General features: G+C 39.0%; 1 protein-coding gene across 9 annotated transcripts in view; it reads right to left on the bottom strand.

The window, feature by feature from the left end:
* DTNA (dystrobrevin alpha) overlaps positions 1-21164 on the bottom strand; it is a 301171-nt gene that overhangs the window by 222871 nt on the left and 57136 nt on the right. For all 9 annotated transcript variants that reach the window (XM_065932380.1, XM_065932383.1, XM_065932382.1 and 6 more), the window contains exon 2: positions 4540-4669. The gene's annotated coding sequence lies outside the window, so the exon portion shown is untranslated. The remainder of the gene's footprint in view (positions 1-4539; positions 4670-21164) is intronic.

Raw genomic sequence — 21164 nt, forward strand, 5'->3', positions numbered from 1 at the left:
AGAAATGATGAGATCTGAATGTCAATTAGGAAGTCAATTTAGGCAGTCATGGTTTAAAAGGAAAGGAGATTAGGAATATTGAAAAAGGAATTTGTGTTCAAAGTGAGGCTGTTCAAGATTTGAGTAAGATTTCTTAATACAGGTTTATTCTAGAATGACATACATTTTAAAATAATAAACGATGTGGATTCTGTTTTTTATAGTTACTTGATGACTATATTACACGAGAGACAGTGCAGCATAATAATTAAGTTCTCAGGCTCTAAGCCATACTGCCTGGTTTTGAATCTTAACCCCAATTTACTGAACTTTGGGCAGGTTATTTAACCTTTCTGGGCCCTAGTTTCCTCATATTTAAAAAAAAAAAAAATGAGGGCTTCCCAGGTGGCGCTAGGGGTAAAAAAATCTGCTTGCCAATGCAGAAGACTTAAGAGATATGGATTTTATCCCTGGGTTGGCAAGAATCCCCTGAAGGAGGGCAAGGCAACCCACTCCAGGATACTTGCCTGGGGAATCCCATGGACAGAGGAGCCTGGCGGGCTACAGTCCATAGGGTCACAAAGAGTTGGACATGACTGAAGCGACTTAGCATGCACGCATGCCCTTATATCATAGGGTTGTTTAAACATGAAGTATATGAGCATATAAAGTAGTGTTTGGTATAAAGTAGGAACAAGCTAGCACTGCTTTGTGCCTTTGTTCATATTCACCAGTTTGTTTAAAAATTATCTGCAGTGTGCCAAGCACTGTGCTTGTTTTCAGGGATGCAAATAGGGAAGAACCTCTGTCTCCTATTACAAGTTAATCATTAAAGAGATGTTGCTTCTAAGCTTAAATTACATATAATGGCCAATATCTGGGATGACCATTACCCTGCCTTGCAGGTAATGATTGGTAAGCTAAAATACCTTTGTTTAGTTCACAGGAAACATCCTGACCAGGCCCACCTGTGAATGACTGCAGGAAGGAAGAAATTAACACACCTGGCTGACCAGAAGGAGGAAATGTTTGACTTTATTCCCTCCCTTTTTAGTATAAAAGAGGCCTGAATTCTAACTCAGGGAAGATGATTCTTTGAGACATGAGTCCACCAACTTCTCAGTCTGCTGGTTTCATGAATGAAGCATTACTCCTCACCCCAAAAACTTGTCTCTTGATTTATTGGCCTGGCCTGTTGTGTGTGCAGTAAGCAGTAAGAGCTTGGACTTGGCAACACAAAGATGGATAACAGGTGACTTCAGCTAAGAGATGGAAAACATTTGATTTTTCCAACATCCTATTCTGTGATTCAGCAGAAGTACTAGGAATACATCTTGATCAAAGCACTTTCCTCAACTCTTTGGGCACCAGTGATTTAAAATCTCTATTCATTAAGTTGCCCATGAGTGTCAGGACGAATACTTCCAATCCTCCTACTTCCTCCTCCAATATAACATTAAGATATGTTAAGCCTGAGTTGTCTCTTATGACGGGTGTTCCCCTTGACCTACTAGGCAGTATTGTGAAGTTAGTGAGATGATTTCAGTAGTCTCCACCCACTTATGTGTACCAAACTCTCAGAAGCTGAGTGTTTTGCATCACTGCCTCAGGAGTTGCTTCCTTGCTAATTCATTAGACTTCTGTGTGATGCAGTATGTATTATTAATGGATGTATTTCTCTTCCCAAGAGTATTTTTTTAAATATAACTTTATAAAGCCTCATTTCCACAAACTAGAGAGAAATATGAAGGACTAGAATTTTCAGTGCCATACTAAACTAAGGGAGATGTGAGAATACAAGTGATACAGCGCAAGTTAAACCGTACCATAAACCTACCCATCCCTGTGTCTCCTAATTTTAGATTATGAAGGAATCCAAGTCATTCTGCTCATGACCTCATTTCATATAGTCTGAAAGGACGCTCATTTAGACACTGCAGGTTTGACATTGCCATTGGTTGAATAGGTGAAAATCTGTCTGTAGAAGGGACACCATGTCCTTATGAGTGTACCCACAATACATTAAAATAGAGGGGCAGTCATCATGACCTCTGAGAAAAGACTGAAAAGGAAAATGTCTACATAAATGAGAAGCAAATGAAAAGAGCGAGGCATTCACATTTAACACAACCAAGTGTGATGTGCCAAAATGATTAAATAAAAAGCTTCTTTAATATCCAGGAAGCACTTTAGAGTGAGTGAGATTGTTGGGACAATGGTAAATTGCTTATCTGTCAAAAAAAACCACAGACATTGGAATCCTCCTCACTTTGCTTTCCAATATATTCAGTATTTATTATGGGATTATGGGACAATGGGAAATATTCAGACCATAAGGGATCTTCAAGTAGAAAAAAATTATTACTGAAAGACAGAGATGAGATCCATAATAAAATAAATCTGAAACTCGAGATTCAAATGTGAATGCAGGAATGAGGCTGAACTCTTAAAAAGAAGTTCTTATACTGGGTGTAGAGAAGTTTGTGAAATGTGAATATTAGTAAAGTAAAACTCATTTCTGGTGTATAGCTGAGAATTAAAAAATCTTACTATAAATTTGATATACACCATGGAAATATTGACAAAGACTCTGTTAACACCAACAAATTAATACTACAATATTATATAGCTTAGAATATGCAGTATGTAATATGTATATACGGAATACATATATGGCTTTAAACTTATTGGGCTCGATGTTTTCCAGCATAAAAATATCTAGTTTTACATTTAACTTAAAATTTTTTTTCCTGAGAATCACTTATTTTCCTTGAGTGAAGCAAGTAATCCCTATTCACTGTTCTTCCAATAATTTTGGAAGAAATTAAGCATTGACAAGTCAGTTAGGACCTAACCAAGAAAAGAGCATACAGTCTAAACATTTTTAAAATAAATGGAATTTAATCCAGGAAAATGGCTACACAGATGATAGAAGGATTGAGAAGCTAAACTGAGGATAATAAATCAACCTGGAAATTAGTAGCAGCAGAATGTCACAGGTATCAGCACCCATAGTCTCAAGGGACAGAGAGAAGTGATGTTGTGTGTACACTCAGTTGCTTAGTCATGTCTGACTCTTTGCAACCCCATGAACTATAGCCCACCAGGCTCCTCTGTCTATGGGAGTTCCCAGGCAAGAAAACTGGAGTGGGTTGCCATTTTTCTCCAGGGGATCATCCCAAGCCAGGGATTGAACCCAAGTGTCCTGTGGCTCCTGCAGCAGCTCAGAGTTCAAGGTCATCGGGAAAAACTAGAGGCAACAAAGGATGGGTCTGAAAGCTGGAAAAGAGCTTCTAGGAGTCAGCCCCCAAAGAACCAGCAGAATATGAGTAGGGCATGGGATGAATGTGAAGTTAAAAACAAGCGTAGACTGGAACAATGGAACGTAGAGAGTGAAGTAAGTTAATAAGTTTTCTATTTTCATTTTCTCCTCCAGAGTAATGTTACACTAGGCAAATTGATTTACTGATACTTTTTAAGGGCATTAAGTTTAGCTCCTGGGAACCACATTCAACAAACATCTTGTAAATAAATAAAATCACCATTTTAGTTCCACATATGACCTCAATAAACCAAATTTACACACCCTTAAATGATGAGACAATAACCCACCTTCTCTTTGAAGTTTAATAAAATGTATAAAGGAGGCACTGCTGTCTTTTTGGATTAGATTTAGACAGTGGTCAATGCTCTGTCAGTGGCATTGTTTTTATTCAGAACTGTGAACAGACCTACATTCTGATGTTCTGGAAATCCCCATTCTTTATAATAAAACCACACTTTGAAAACAGGACTCAGGAGGAGGTGGAAAATGCCATACACAATTTCCTCAACAAGACTACCAAATTCTTCTCTTTCTCTCCATTCTGCTGCAAAACTGACAGTGTGTTTTGCAGACTAATAGTAAGGCACCAATTTGTATGAGCACGTCTTTTGTAACGTGCAAGGGTAATTATGTATGGTGGTGGTATAAAAATATTTATCCATCCATCTCAGGGCCAGGCAAAACAAAGTTAATGTGAGCACATGGGCATGCTTAATTGTACTCTGAAGTTTGAAGACCACACCTAACTTAAATCATGCCCTACTTTAATTTAAGCAATATGAGATCTCCCTGTGAGCAGCCTCCGAATTGTAAGTCTTATCTCAGACTCACACTTGTAATGATTAAACTGTCATTACCACCATCAAATTCTTTTTTCATTTATGTCATTAAAACTTAGTCTTGTCTCATTTTGGCTTATTACTCTGATATTAAACACTATTATATATTAAAAAATAGATGGCCTGTAGAATAGAATGAAGCATTATTGCATTTGCTTAAGAGAAATCAGGAAGAAATGTCAAGGTCATCTCTGTGCCTCACACCTTGTCATTCAGATGTCTTCTGCTAATTAAAAAAAAATGTAAACAAAAGGCCCAGAAACTAAGTCTTTCACTCTCTAGCACCCACTAAAAGTATAAAATGCTGGCCATAATGAACCCCATTTTCTTCTCACGCAAAGAAAAGAAACACCTGAAGGGGAAATAGTTCAAAGTCCATCTTACAGACTCACTCACCTAAAATTCAATGAAGAAACAGCATGAACTTTCCAAAACCATCTATCTTCTTTTCTTTGAAACGGCAGTAGATTCTGGCATTTAAAGACTTTTCAAGCGTTTCATCCAGGGACGTGTAAATCTCACTTATCTGCAATGAGAAAACACACTTTTATTTAGCTAAGTAACTCACACTTACATGTTTATTACAGAAACAGAATGAGCAGATCTAGAACATATGGTGTTTTACAAATCCCTTCATCCACTAAGAATGACTCGTAATACTCAACTCAGAATTTTGGTTCTCAATTACTATAATAAATGTTTAGAAAAATAGACATTTATGCCAAGAGTCATTTTACAGATGAAGATGGGAGGTTCAGAGGGTAAAGTGAGCATCCAAGATTAAGCAGCTGGTTAGTAACAGAGTGGGCTTCCCTGGTGACTTCTGCCTGCCAATTCAGGAGACACAGATTCCATCCCTGGGTCGGAAGATTCCCTGGAGAGGGAAATGACAACCCATGCCAGTATTCTTGCCTGGGAAAGCCTATGGACAGAGGAGCCTGGCGGGCTATGGTCCATGGGGCCATAAAGAGTTGGTCATGCCTCAGTAACAGAGTAGCCTTGAACCTCGGGCTCCTAACATTGCCTTTTGGTTTTGGTTTATTAAAAACCCAGAAAGGGAAACACAGAGAATCTTCTGCGTTTCCCGAGTTGCTAATTTTCTGGAATACTATGTCACCACAATTTCTACTAAAACCAAGGAAACCAGAGCTGAGGGCAGAGTCCTCAGACCAGCATCCACTCTGATGGTAGATGCAGGCGTAGTTATCGCAGAGGCACCCTGATGTTCCTCACTGATCCACATGCTTTATGATGTTGCGTAGCAATGACATAAAGAGTAAATATTTCAGAATATGGTCTGTTGGTGTCTCTTAACAAAGCAAAACGATTTTTATCACCTTGCTTTCTGAGAAAATTCACAGAGGAGAAGAGAAAGAGATGCTCCAGGTCAAACTCAGCAATTTGCCCAAGAGTCCCTGCCCTGCTGGATGAAAGTGACCAGATGCTTCACCCATCACCTCCCTTCAGCTAGTCTTTCCCACCTTACTGTCTCTCCCCCCATGCCCGCCACCTTTCCCACTTTCTTTGTCTCACCAACACACAAGCTGGATGTTACTATTCCATGTTCTAGGTGGCTTGAAGGAGGAAATCCCATGTTCAGATGAAGGGAAAGATGGGGAGAAGGGAGATCACAGCAAATGAAGCAGAGAAGGTCTCTGATGGCAGAGGAGCTGGGAAACGAAGGGAGAGGAGCCTAGCTCTGCACCCTGGCTGGGGGGAGTGGCCTCTGTCTCCAGCCCCATCCTTCACTTTCCTCGCCAAACTCTCTTCTCTGACCCAGGTTATCTAAAATGATGGCAATCATTATATTGCTCAGATAAGAGGCTGTGTGAAAGGACCCACAGGCAGCCTCAGGTTTCACACCTTAACTGGGATCTGTGACTTCGATGGAAGTTGCTGTTTGGATGACATCTTGATTATGAGCGAGCTTAGCTTTTGCTGTTCCTTCTCTACCAGGAATGGGTCTCCATCTCAGCCTGCATCTCAGAGGCAGTGACGAAAACCAGTTGTCTGGTAGGCAGCTCCATACCTACTGCTCTTGGCTTCTATCCCCCAAGACCACTTCCAAGGACCCAGAACTGATTATCCACAATTCTTTCTAGTCTTGATCCTGAGGGTGCCCGCCTCCCAAACTGCCACTGAATGAAAGGCATCAACCCTCCCCTCTCTTCTCCCTGCAGCCTAGTGGACACTCGCATAGCAAAATCTCATGTGAAGCTTGATTAGGAAGAGAAAATAGTACCTTTCTCTCTTTAAATTCTCATTTAATTCTACATTAGCTATCAAATTCTACTTTGTGCGTGTGACTGGAGATTAAAATTAGCATCATGGGATAAAACAGAGTTCTTCTGTCCCCTTCATCTACCTCCCTGAAGACCATCAGTATGTGGCTTGGAGGCTGGAATCAATATTGCACCACCAAGTACCACAAGAGAAAGAAGTACAGCAAGTTCTTACGTACACCCACTCCTGGGCATACACACCAAGGAAACCAGATCTGAAAGAGACACGTGCACCCCAATGTTCATCACAGCACTGTTTATAATAGCCAGGACATGGAAGCAACCTAGATGCCCATCAGCAGATGAATGGTGGTACATATACACAATGGAATATTACTCAGCCATTAAAAAGAACACATTTGAACCAGTTCTAATGAGATGGATGAAACTGGAGCCCATTATACAGAGTGAAGTAAGCCAGAAAGATAAACACCAATACAGTATACTAACACATATATATGGAATTTAGAAAGATGGTAATGATAACCCTATATGCAAGACAGAAAAAGAAACACAGATGTGTAGAACAGACTTTTGGACTCTATGGGAGAAGGTGAGAGTGGGTTGATCTGAGAGAACAGCATCAAAACATGTATATTATCAAGTGTGAAACAGATCGCCAGTCCAGGTTGGATGCATGAGACAAGTGCTCAGGGCTGGTGCATTGGGAAGACCCAGAGGGATGGGATGGGGAGGGAGGTGGGAGGGGGGATCGGGATGGGCAACACATGTAAATCCATGGCTGATTCATGTCAATGTATGGCAAAAACCACTACAATATTGTAAAGTAATTAGCCTCCAACTAATAAAAATAAACAACAACAACAACAAAAAAAACAAAGGAGTTCTGTTCTGACAGCATGTTCATAAGCCCAACAAAGTTAGCCTAGGTTCCCAACTAACACAGCCAGCTACCTAGTGCTGTGCTGTGCTTAGTCACTCAGTTGCGGCCGACTCTTTGTGACCCCATGAACTCTAGCCCACCAGGCTCCTCTGTCCATGAGATTGTCCAGGCAAGAATACTGGGGTGAGTAGCCGCCTCTGCAGGGGATCTTCCCAACCCATGGATCCAACCTGCGTCTCTTGTGTCTCTTGCATTGGCAGGCAGATTCTTTACCACTGAGCCACCTGGGAAGCCTGTTCCCATACAGAACTGCTATAATTTTTCTTCTCTATAAGAATATGTGCAACTTGTGAGCAGGGACAGTCTTGTTTATTTCTTCATCATCTTTAGCATCTGTTCAGTTAAGGGTGGAACAACTAGCAAGTATGAAGTTCAGTGTTTTCCCAATTGTTCCTACACAGACTTGTGGTGTAAATGTAATTAGATCATTTCACCATATTATTTGTTACTGGTTTAAGAACATTAAACTGGCTTAGGAAGCTACAGTAAAGTGGATTTGGGATTGTGGCCCATGGACTAAATTCAGAATCACCTCGGACACAAGGCCAGTAGATGACAGTTGGGGAGGAGCCTGTGGATATGGGCCTTTCTAGATGCCTTAGAGCTGGAGACAGCATTAGTGCTCAGGGATGGATACTCATGCACCCTCTCTGTTCCAAGGATTTGTTCTTGTTGACACATAGTTCAGCCTGAGAACCGGGAAGATTTTGGATGTCTGCACGTATTTCCTATTAAGGGCACAGATTGCTGCTTCAAGCTCTGAGGATAAAGAGGCTGTAGCACTGGGTCAGCCTAGCCAATCTGATCCGGTGAAGCCTCATCACAGAAGGGCAAAACCCCAGCAGAGATTCTGGTCCCCAAGGAAATTACCTTTGAGACTGGCTGTATGTGCTTGTTGCTGTGCAGATACTTCATTTCTAAGAAGTTTTGAAGTCTTTCTTTTTTTTTTTTTTATTGGGGTATAATTGCTTTACAGTATTGTTGGTTTCTGCCATACATCAGGCTTCCCTGGTGGCTCAGCTGGTAAAGAATCCGCCTGTGATACAGGAGACCTGAGCTTGATCCCTGGGGTGGGAAGATCCCCTGGAGGAGGCATGGCAACCCACTCCAGTATTCTTGCCTGGAGAATCCCCATGAACAGAGGAGGAGTCTGGAGGGCCATAGTCCACGGAGTCACAAAGAGTCGGACACGACTGAGTGACTACACACAGCACAGCTGCCATACATCATGAAGTCTTTTTTTTTTTTTTTTTTAAAAGCTCTTTATTTTGTATTGGAGTATAGCCGATTAATAATGTTGCAATAGTTTCAGGTGAATAGTGAAGGGAGTCAGTCATACACATACTTGTATCCATTCTCCCCCAGACTTCCTTTACATCTAGGCTGCCACATAACATCAAGCGGAGTTCCACATACTGTACAATAGTTCCTTGTTGGTTACTCATTTTTTTTTTTTTTTTTTTTTTTTAAAATATTATTTTATTAGTTGGAGGCCAATCACTTTACAACATTTCAGTGGGTTTTGTCATACATTGACATGAATCAGCCATATAGTTACACGTATTCCCCATCCCGATCCCCCCTCCCACCTCCCTCCCCACCCGACTCCTGGTTACTCATTTTAAATATAGCAGTGTGCACATGTCTATCCCAAACTCCCTTCCCCTCCCCAGCCCCATATCCTTCCCCCTCAACAACCATAATTTCATTCTCTAAGTCTGTGAGTCTGTTTCTGTTTTGTAAATAAGTTCATTTGAATCATTTCTTTTTAGATTCCACATTTAAGAAATGTCATACGATATTTCTCCTCTGTCTGACTTACTTGACTCAGTATGACAATCCCCAGGTTCATCCACGTTGCTGCAGAGACGTTTTGAAGTCTTTGGCCAAATGACCAGGGAAATGAATTTAATCTCAAGAGGCAGTTGTGTATCTAACCTCTGGCCATTAGATGATAACCCAATGATGGCAGACACATGGGCTGTCTTTCACGATTCGAAAACTCTAGATAACAGTACACAGGGAAAGTAGAGAGATTGCCTGCTTCACCTCTAAGTCACCTACTTCAGTATCCCCTACAACAGGGGACCCTAACCTCTAGGATCTAACGCCTGATGATCCGGGGTGGAACTGATGTAATAATAATACAAATAAAGTGCACAATAAATATAACACACTTGAATCATCCCCAAACCTCCCCCCAAACCCAACCCTAGTCCATGGAAACACTGTCTTCCATGAACCTGGTCTCTGATGCCAAAAAGGTTGGGGACTGCTGCCTACAACACATAACAGATCGCAAGAGGATATTTGAGCAAATAGAAGAGGGTAGCAGTGTTCTGTTTCCCTCTTGATATTTCACCAATAAACATGGATTAAAAAAATTCACACTTCATCAGGGAGGGTAAAGTAAGATAAAGCAGCGAGAATAAGAGTATTTGGATGAAATGGCTGTCAGTGGAGCAGACATCTACATTCTGCAATGAATGTGGAAATTTTTTCCCAGCAGAAAGCCAGAGCCCTGCTGACATTTAGGAACCCTTAAGAAAAAAGTATGCTTGTCAGCATCAGTTCAGGCAGGTATTCAGTCAACTGTTTTAAAGGTGCTGAGAAGGAAGAAGGTGGTTTAGAAAGGATTTCTCAGCTCTGTTCCTTGCACAGAATGTTTTGTGTTTTTCAGAGGGACTGCCTTTGTGTTTCTATCTGCAGCATCTCACTGTAGGCTTAAGCAGTTGCTCACCTAGATGATATTTGCATTTTAAAAGAACATCCTTCTTCTTTTCCTATCTGGATTCCTTTTACCTCTTTTTCTGCTCTGATTGCTGTGGCCAAAACTTGCAACACTATGTTGAATAGTAGTGGTGAGAGTGGGCATCCTTGTCTTGTTCCTGATTTCAGAGGAAATGCTTTCAATTTTTCACCATTGAGGGTGATGCTTGCTGTGGATTTGTCATATATAGCTTTTATTATGTTGAGGTATGTTCCTTCTATTCCTGCTTTCTGGAGAGTTTTAATCATAAATGAGTGTTGAATTTTGTCAAAGGCTTTCTCTGCATCTATTGAGATAATCATATGGTTTTTATCTTCCAATTTGTTAATGTGGTGTATTATGTTAATTGATTTGTGGATATTAAAGAATCCTTGCATTCCTGGGATAAAGCCCACTTGATCATGGTGTATGATTTTTTTGATATGTTGTTGGATTCTGTTTGCTAGAATTTTGTTAAGGATTTTTGCATCTATGTTCATCAGTGATATTGGCCTGTAGTTTTCTTTTTTTTTTGTGGCATCTTTGTCTGGTTTTGGAATTAGGGTGATGGTGGCCTCACAGAATGAGTTTGTAAGTTTACCTTCATCTGCAATTTTCTGGAAGAGTTTGAGTAAGATAGGTGTTAGCTCTTCTCTAAATTTTTGGTAGAATTCAGCTGTGAAGCCATCTGTTCCTGGGCTTTTGTTTGCTGGAAGGTTTTTGATTACAATTTCAATTTCCTTGCTTGTGATGGGTCTGTTAAGATCTTCTATTTATTCCTGGTTCAGTTTTGGAAAGTTATACTTTTCTAAGAATTTGTCCATTTCATCCAAGTTGTCCATTTTATTGGCATAGAGCTGCTGGTAGTAGTCTCTTATGATCCTTTGGATTTCAGTGTTGTCTGTTGTGATCTCTCCATTTTCATTTCTTATTTTGTTAATTTGGTTCTTCTCTCTTTGTTTCTTAATGAGTCTTGCTAATGGTTTGTCAATTTTGTTTATTTTTTCAAAAAACCAGCTTTTAGCTTTGTTGATTTTTGCTATGGTCTCTTTAGTTTCTTTTGCATTTATTTCTGCCCTAATTTTTAAGATTTCTTTCCTTCTGCTAACCCTGGGGTTCTTCATTTCTTCCTTCTCTAATTGCTTTAGGTGTAGAGTTAGGTTATTTATTTGGCTTTTTTCTTGTTTCTTGATGTAAGCCTGTAATGCTATGAACCTTCCCCTTAGCACTGATTTTACAGTGTCCCATAGGTTTTGGGTTGTTGTGTTTTCATTTTCATTCATTTCTATACATATTTTGATTTCTTTCTTGATTTCTTCTATGATTTGTTGGTTATTCAGAAGCGTGTTATTTAGCCTCCATATGTTTGAATTTTTAACAATGTTTTTCCTGTAATTGAGATCTAATCTTACTGCACTGTGGTCAGAAAAGATGACTGGAATGATTTCAATTTTTTTTGAATTTTCCAAGACCAGATTTATGCCCAGGATGTGATCTATTCTGCAGAAGGTTCCGTGTGCACTTGAGAAAAAGGTGAAGTTGATTGTTTTGGGGTGAAATGTCCTATAGATATCAATTAGGTCCAGCTGGTCCATTGAGTCATTTAAGGTTTGTGTTTCCTTGTTAATTTTCTGTTTAGTTGATCTATCCATAGTTGTGAGTGGGGTATTAAAGTCTCCCACTATTATTGTGTTACTATTAATTTCCTCTTTCATACTCGTTAGTGTTTGCCGTACATGTTGCGGTGCTCCTATGTTGGGTGCATATATATTTATAATTGTTATATCTTCTTCTTGGATTGATCCTTTGATGACATGATCCTCTACATAGAAAACCCTAAAGACTCTTCCAGAAAATTACTAGAGCTAATCAATGAATATAGTAAAGTTGCAGGATATAAAATTAACACACAGAAATCCCTTGCATTCCTATATACTAACAATGAAAAAACAGAAAGAGAAATTAAGGAAACAATACCATTCACCATTGCAACAAAAAGAATAAAATACTTAGGAGTATATCTACCTAAAGAAACAAAAGACCTATACATAGAAAACTATAAAACACTGATGAAACAAATCAAAGAGGACACAAACAGATGGAGAAACATACCGTGTTCATGGATTGGAAGAATCAATATTGTCAAAATGGCTATTCTACCCAAAGCAATCTATAGATTCAATGCAATCCCTATCAAGCTACCAACAGTATTTTTCACAGAACTAGAACAAATAATTTCACAATTTGTATGGAAATACAAAAAACCTCAAATAGCCAAAGTAATCTTGAGAAAGAAGAATGGAACTGAAGGAATCAACCTGCCTGACTTCAGACTCTACTACAAAGCCACAGTCATCAAGACAGTATGGTACTGGCACAAAGACAGAAATATAGATCAATGGAACAGAATAGAAAGCCCAGAGATAAATCCACGAACCTATGGACACCATATCTTTGACAAAGGAGGCAAGGATATACAATGGAAAAAAGACAATCTCTTTAACAAGTGGTGCTGGAAAAACTGGTCAACCACTTGTAAAAGAATGAAACTAGAACACTTTCTAACACCACACACAAAAATAAACTCAAAATGGATTAAAGATCTAAATGTAAGACCAGAAACTACAAAACTCCTAGAGGAGAACATAGGCAAAACACTCTCCGACATAAATCACAGCAAGATCTTCTATGACCCATCTCCCAGAATATTGGAAATAAAAGCAAAAATAAACAAATGGGACCTAATGAAAATTAAAAGCTTTTGCACAACAAAGGAAACTATAAGTAAGGTGAAAAGACAGCCCTCAGATTGGGAGAAAATAATAGCAAATGAGGAAACAGACAAAGGATTAATCTCAAAAATATACAAGCAACTCCTGAAGCTCAATTCCAGAAAAATAAATGACCCAATCAAAAAATGGGCCAAAGAACTAAACAGACATTTTTCCAAAGAAGACATACAGACGGCTAACAAACACATGAAAAGATGCTCAACATCACTCATTATCAGAGAAATGCAAATCAAAACCACAATGAGGTACCATTACACGCCAGTCAGGATGGCTGCTCTCCAAAAGTCTACAAGCAATAAATGCTGGAGAGGGTGTGGAGAAAAGGGAACCCCTTACACTGTTGGTGGGAATGCAAGCTAGTACAGCCACTATGGAAAACAGTGTGGAGATTTCTTAAAAAACTGGAAATAGAACTGCCATATGACCCAGCAATACCACTTCTGGGCATACACACTGAGGAATCCAGATCTGAAAGAGACACGTGCATCCCAGTGTTCATCGCAGCACTGTTTATAATAGCCAGGACATGGAAATAACCTAGATGCCCATCAGCAGATGAATGGATAAGGAAGCTGTGGTACATATACACCATGGAATATTACTCAGCCGTTAAAAAGAATTCATTTGAATCAGTTCTAATGAGATGGATGAAACTGGAGCCCATTATACAGAGTGAAGTAAGCCAGAAAGATAAAGAACATTACAGTATACTAACACATATATATGGAATTTAGAAAGATGGTAATGATAATCCTATATGCAGGACAGAAGAAGAGACGCAGAAGTATAGAACAGACTTTTGAACTCTGTGGGAGAAGGTGAGGGTGGGATGTTTCAAAAGAACAGCATGCATATTATCTATGGTGAAACAGATCACCAGCCCAGGTGGAATGCATGAGTCAAGTGCTCGGGCCTGGTGGGCTGGGAAGACCCAGAGAAATCGGGTGGAGAGGGAGGTGGGAGGGGGGATCAGGATGGGGAATACATGTAACTCTATGGCTAATTCATATCAATGTATGACAAAACCCACTGGGGAAAAAAAAAAAAAGAACATCCTCTCTCTAAGCTTAACCATTTGCACTGCACCTGGGCAGACCTGGCACAGAGGAGCTCTGTTGTGGAGAACTCACTTAAGTACCCATCATTTTTTCTTTTTCAAAATAATAAATGTAAAAATAATTAGCTCTACATACCAGTATTTATGAAGAAGCAAGTTTAATTTAAAAAAAAAAAATCAAGAGATGGCTGGGCACTTAAATAGCTCTTTAAATAATCAAAGTAACTTTACTTTTAGAAGATATGGAAAATGTAATAAATTATAAAAATGAATAACATTCATATTCCACTAGTTAGAGGCAATCTCTATGAAGGTTTTCTACATTTACTTCCAATTATCTATACATACCTGTCCATACACACATGGTTTTTAATGAAATTGAGGGATTCTAAAATGAAAGTGAAAGTTGCTCAGTCATGTCCAACTCTTTGCAACCTCATGGACTCTACAGTCCATGGAATTCTCCAGGCCAGAATACTGGATTGTGTAGCTGTTCCCTTCTCCAGGGGATCTTCCCAAACCAGGGATTGAACCCAGGTTTCCCACATTGCAGGTGGATTCTTTACCATCTGAGCCACTAGGGAATCCCCAGGGATTCTAAGAGATATATAATTTTATTTCAAGTTTTGTTTTCATTTTACTTTTTGTCTCTGTTGTTAGTGAGCCACACATATTTAGCATAAATAAATGCTATGAAATTTTTTTCTGGCTATGAAATTTTTGATAAAACTTGCTAACTAAAGAATATGACATATGAAGGTTTGGGACATCCAAAGTCAGCAAATGCTTCTTTGGTTTACTCATGTGCTTTATATATACTCACATATACACAGAAGTATAAGGCAGTATATTATTTTATTTCAGTATAAGGCAGTAGATTTATAATAGTCCTTACTTTGTTATAGAAATCTCTACTGTACAAAACCCATGTATCCTAAAATATCAGAAAAATAAGAGCCATTTGTTTTTCAGAATATATTTTTAGAGCAAGTAATTCTCTCATTCTGTAAGTTTCTTAAAAATATGTATATAATTGTGAGACCACAATTAAGTGGTCTCATTAACTTGCACTATCACTAAACTTAATTATCTCAAAAGTTTTCTTTAATGAAAATCTCTTTTTATGAACAATATGCAACTAAACTGAGTACACACAAAAACTACCCCCTAGTGATCACCTCATTAAACTTTTAAGCATGTTGAACTTAATTCCAAGTAAGGCAGCAAGATGAACAGATTTTCGCTGACCAGGAGAAAAAAGGTTTATCTATGCTCAGCCTTTTGTCTCTTGCATCTCAAGATGTAAAATTGATCAAAAAGAGAATTAAATTGAACTTTGAGTGTTAAATCAGAATGACAGAGATTTATCCAATTAATTTTTAAAAAGACAAAATTCTAATTAACCACATGTGGGTATACTATAGATTCTACTGAAACTTCCCTGGTGATATGTGACCATCAATCTTTTGCTCTGAATTTATGTTCACTCATTTGCTAAAGTCCTGCACACTTCTTAGAAATTAATGATGCACTGTGATTTGATATGTGTCTGATTTTACCATGATATAAAGATCCAGCCAGAACAGAAGACAGGAAGGAAAGAAGAAGGAAGGGAAAAAAAGCCATGAAACTGGATACAGGGGGAGGGAAAGCCAAATTAAAAAAAAAGGATTTTCTACGATCTTTACTACGACCTTTACTAGTTCCATTAGTAACAACTTTTTAAAAGAGAGATGGATGAAAATGAGAATAAATGTTTCCATGAGGAGTTCCATACCTCCCCAAAAATCACAAATTAAATGTTTGCACTAAGGAGACAGAATTCCACATTGTTAAACATTAATCTTCTCTAACATACATAAACCCTAACCATAAAGCTCAGGCTCCTAAAATCACATGTCTGCAAACACAGCAGTTATTTGCACACAATTTCAGCGACAAACTTTTATGTTGGGCTTGTAATATATCTCATGTATCTTGTTTCCCCAGAAAAAAATATTTATATGCAAAATATGGAGAGTGTTTTCTTGGACAAAGAAGTGCTTTTTCTGGAAACCATAAAGAGATGGAAGGATCTGATTCTGGGAGACAATTCAGGCCTTGCCCTTCAGTGGTGTACTCTGACCTTGACTGATGACCTTGAAGGTGCCACATGCCCTAGAAACCACCTGAGGACAACAGAAAGCCGGACTGATTTTCATCTGACTCAGAAAAGAAGAGTGTCTTTTTAAAAAATGCAAATAAAAGATAAAGCATTTAATGAGGTATCATTCATCTCCATGACACTTAGGAGTTAAAAAAAAAAATGATACTATGCCCTGCATCATATATACTCAAACTTTTTCTCTTGAAAACCCTAAAGAGCTTGTGACTATGTGTGTTATATCTGTCAATATTTACCTTATTAGAAATTGCTTAGAAAAAAAAATTATTTATAAATGTGTTTACGTAACAGTGATAAACCTCTTTAAATGTAATATCAATAAGACATTTTTTAAAAGAAAACATTTTCCAAAACTAAAAACAAATATAGTGAGAACTAGAGCACGCTTTTACATTTGGGGAAAACTTTATTTTCTGGCTTCATAGAAAGACGATAGCTGGGTTTTCATATCTGCTTTTGCTTTCAATCTATTGCAATATGTTGTTTTGGTTGAAGAATATGAAGAAACTCCAAACTTAAGCAGATGTGCAGTTTGGAATATTTTTATAGCCTTTCAGACAATTGTGGCTATTTTTCTTTGATATGACTGAAACTCAGCAAGTGTTGCTCCTTAAAGGTGAGTTGCTTCATGGAATCTGAAACCATATCAATGAACTTGGGATAACCCATTACACCAAATACCATGTTGTTTTAATCATTGCTTTTTTTTTTTTTTTTTTTTTTACTGTTTTTGCATGGTAGTAAAGAAGATGATTACTAACCAGTACAGTTTGGTGCCATTGCCTTGATTTGTAATAAAATCACACCGGTTTTATCCATCATTGCTTTTTCATCATCAGTGCAATTGTCTACACAGGCAAGATGGCAAGTAATATGTTAGAGTTATTATTAAAATAGTTTTGACCTCAAAGACCCCATCAAAGTGTCTAGGAGACTTCACTTTGAGAAGCACTGGCCTAAAAGGAAGAGAATATAGTAAGGAGATTGAGCGAAGACTCTGAGGTTGGATAGAGTGGTGATAACTCTCACCTCATTACTGACTTCATCTCCATGAAATACTTAGCGAGTCACCCCCTTTTTCCACACCCTCTAAAATAGGAATAATAACAGCTCTTACCTCTGTGTTACAAGGTGCTACAAGGTGTTACAAGGATTAAAGGAGACCCTCAGCACAGTGCCTGACATATGGTAAACTCAACCAATCTCAACTATGAGTACTAATATTTATATTATCGCTTCTCTTTGAGATCAAGAAGCAATGGTTTGAGTAACTCAGAATATCAGCTGTGTTTGCTGGAATTTGTTTATGCTGCACCAATCTAAATTTAGTTCTGCATTTCCTCTGTTGAGGACAAGCTACATGAAGATATGTATATTTTCCAACCAAGCTGAGTACAGAGATTGATAGCTTGCCCTTCATGGACTGATTTTTCCAATCCTCATGTAGTCAATCACGAGAAAGACTTCTCAGTAGTTAGTTATGACAAATGTAGAGATTTTGATGGGGACCCATGATCTCTGAGTCCCTGATCTGCCACCTGCCACAGCCATGTGGGGAAAGAGAACATTACCAGTAGGTTACACAATGATCAGAAAGTCAGATCACAAGGAATCACAGGAATCCCATTTGCCTAAGGTCTGGAACCAACACTTGAGAAATGTCTTTCCTACAACATTCGCTCTTGTCCTAATCTCAGTCCTCCAGATTTTACCACTTTGTAGAGAAAATGGAATTCAAGTAAAAAATCTCTAAGGAAAAAAGGGGGAATGTTGGCATTTGTCTCAATATAGGTGAGGTGTGCACAGGCACACATAGAAACATGCATGCTGCAGTCTCACCAACAGGAATTTGGCAGAAACTCTGAGTGTTGGAAAACTCTAAGCTCATAAATTCATCTAATATCAATAAATGGGGGGAAACGGTGGGTATTAGTCAAGGAGACCCAGGGACATTCTGCCTGCCTATTTTACTGTTAGGAATATTTTTTACTGCTTACTGTTAGGAATATTTTTTACTGCTCTCTCTTATTTTCCTTGTAATTATAAGAGGTTCACCTGGGCTATTTTTAAAATCACTTTTGATATTTATCTGAGTAGAACAGAAAAAATCTAAACTGAAACAGCTATTAACAACAAGAAATCAATGATACAAGCTTGATTATAAGTGGCACATGCTATTTGGTCTCAATGTTGGAAAAAATCATAGAATGTGTTAGTGATGGAACTGAAATGAAGTGTGCCCTGTTGAAAGACAGCTGCTCCTTCTGGTTGTCTCACGTACAAGCATGGACTAAGGATGGTCATATCTTATTATTTTCATATTCAGGGTGGAAATCCAGATTTTTACAAGAAAAGTTGTTAGGTAACTGAATTTAGGCTTCCTTGGCAGCTCAGTGGTAAAGAATCCGCCTGCCAATCCAGGAGACGGGAGTTCCATCCCTGGGTCCAGAAGATCCCCTGGAGAAGGAAGTGGCTACCCACTCCAGTATTCTTGCCTGGGAAATCCCCTGGATAGAGGATCCTGGCAGTCCATGGGATCGCAAAAGAATCGGACACGACTTGGCAACTAAAAACAATTAAAAAAAAAAAACGTTGGTAGGGTTTTCAGGCTACCATATTTTGGATTTCTCCAAAGACACAATTTCATCTCCCTTCCATTTAGTGGATCAATGTACAGTGCCCCCACTCATCTCTGTCGTCACTCACTGGTTTGCAAGGGTGGGAACAGCGGACAGAGAGGAGCCTTGATCGCCGTCTGGTGGTTACAATGTGCCAAAACAATTAGATGAACGCTCCATTCTGTGTTAAACGCTCCATTCTGTGTTATTTATCAAAAACTTGAATATCAAAAAAAATAAAAAAAATAAAAAAAACTTGAATATCTTGGAAATTCCCTAAAGTCAATAAAGTGGACTCTAGTTATTTTATGTGAGATAAGAACCACGTGGTGATTTTACTGTTGGATCATATTCGACTCTGGGATAATGGGCGACAGAAAGAAGGAGCAGGGAAATCTGAAAAAAGACTTGAGATTTAGAATGCACAGGAGTTTCAGATCTAGACACCAGGAAAAGAATCTAAAAAAGTTGTGCTCTAACAAAAGGCAGGGCCAGCAGTTCAAACTTCTGGCTAAAAGGTATATATTGTGTTGTATGTTTACAGATGAGTGCAGTGTGAAGCATCATCTTATCCACTGGCCAGAGTTGTACCTAGTAGTTACCACCTAATTTGATCCCTGTTTTGAGAATTTGATGGTAATTTTGCATTTATTAATTAATGGAGAGCACATTATATCCTTTTGCTTTAGAAGCTGAACTTGAAGAAAGCATTTTTAGGGTGGGGAAGGAGATACATTAATTTTGAAAAAATTAAACAGAATTTCAAATAGCTCAGTAATACGGAACTAATACAGGTTCCTGAGAAAGTTGAAAAATAGATCCCGTGACAGCCTTGTTTCACTTGGATGCCCATGTTATCTTAAAACCCCATTCCCGAGTATTATACGCCTCTAGCTCAAATGTCAACTTTCAAGGATGGTTCCTCTGTGTATTCATTTCCTCACTGCTCTGCCCCTCCTTGACACACTCAGATAATTTAATGAACTGAAATACAATTGCTTTTAGAAGCTCAATACTTCATTATACTTTTGTTTTAAAAACAATTTTTGAGTTGAGAGTGTGTCAGCAAAACCAACCAAAAGAATGTGGCTATTGTTACAAGGTCAGCTTTTCAGAAGCTGGAGGCAGCAGCTGCTGGCGGGCTGTCAAGCCATCACCCGGGGGCAGCGGGCGCCGGCAGGGCCATGAATCAGCAGTTCTGACAACACTAAATACGGTAACCCACTAACGTGCAAGATAACAGGTACACATGCCGCTTCAGGAAGCACTGGAGGGGGAAATATTTCATTTCTCAGGTTTAATTAGAAGGAAATCCGGTAGGTGTGATTAAAGCTCCGATGTGAGATCCCGTGTGTGTTCATGAGTGTGCCTGTACTGGGACCTGGATTGCCATATTTATCCAAATGGATTTCTTCTGTGGAGAGAACCATTCAGCTGGAGAGCTGAAATATCAGAAGCTTGGTATTTCAAATGGGATACTCTTGAGCTCAAGAGGGGGGTCATGTTTTAGACTGTTCAATCCAAGAGCCACTTGTGACCATTGAGTGGTTCACATGTGCCCCATCCAAATGAAAATGGGTTGGACGTGTAAGATACACACTGGAGTCCAGACATACAGAACAAAAGATAATGAGCTGTAGCTCTTTGATAACTTCTAAAGCTTACATGTTAAAATGATAGCATTTCTGATATATTGGACTATGTGGAAAATATTTATACTAATTTCATCTGTTTCTTTTTATTTCTTAATGGGGCTACTAGACAATTTAAAATGACACATATGACTTGCCTTATATTTCAGTTGGACAATGCTGCTTGAGAAGATATTTGATCTCCTTCCAGTCTCTCAAACAGATATAAAAAGTGAAAGTGAAGTCACTCAGTTGTGTCTGCCTCTTTGCGACCCCATGGACTGTAGCCCACCAGGCTCCTCCGTCCATGGGATTTTCTAGGCAAGAGTACTGGAGTGGGGTGCCATTGCCTTCTCCAGGGGATCTTCCCAACCCAGGGATCAGACCCAGGTCTCCTGCATTGTAGGCAGATGCTTTTACCATCAGAGCCACGAGGGAACTCACAGATACACACACACACACACACACATACACATACACACACGCAAGCAATAGGGAGGGTGTCATGGTTGTGGGTCATTTAGTAATTACAGGCTTCAAAGTCCTATTTGAGGTGCTGGTTTGGAGATCTACCCTAAAGAACAGTACAACATAAGTTGAAGCACTGGAAGATATACTACCTTAAATCACCAACTGACCTCAACTTTAGATCCAGGGGTGAAAGAGCATTTGTCATAGTTCATTTAATTCTGGCCACTTTACTAAGATGGAAAGGGCCAGCCAAAGATGCTGAAAATGTTTGTCCTCTTCTCACTTTTTATTTTATTTTTTTGCCATGCTATGTAGCATATGGGGTCTTAGCTCCCGGATCAGGGAATGAAGCT

Source organism: Muntiacus reevesi, chromosome 4 (assembly GCF_963930625.1).
Source record: "Muntiacus reevesi chromosome 4, mMunRee1.1, whole genome shotgun sequence".
Taxonomy (NCBI): domain Eukaryota; kingdom Metazoa; phylum Chordata; class Mammalia; order Artiodactyla; family Cervidae; genus Muntiacus; species Muntiacus reevesi.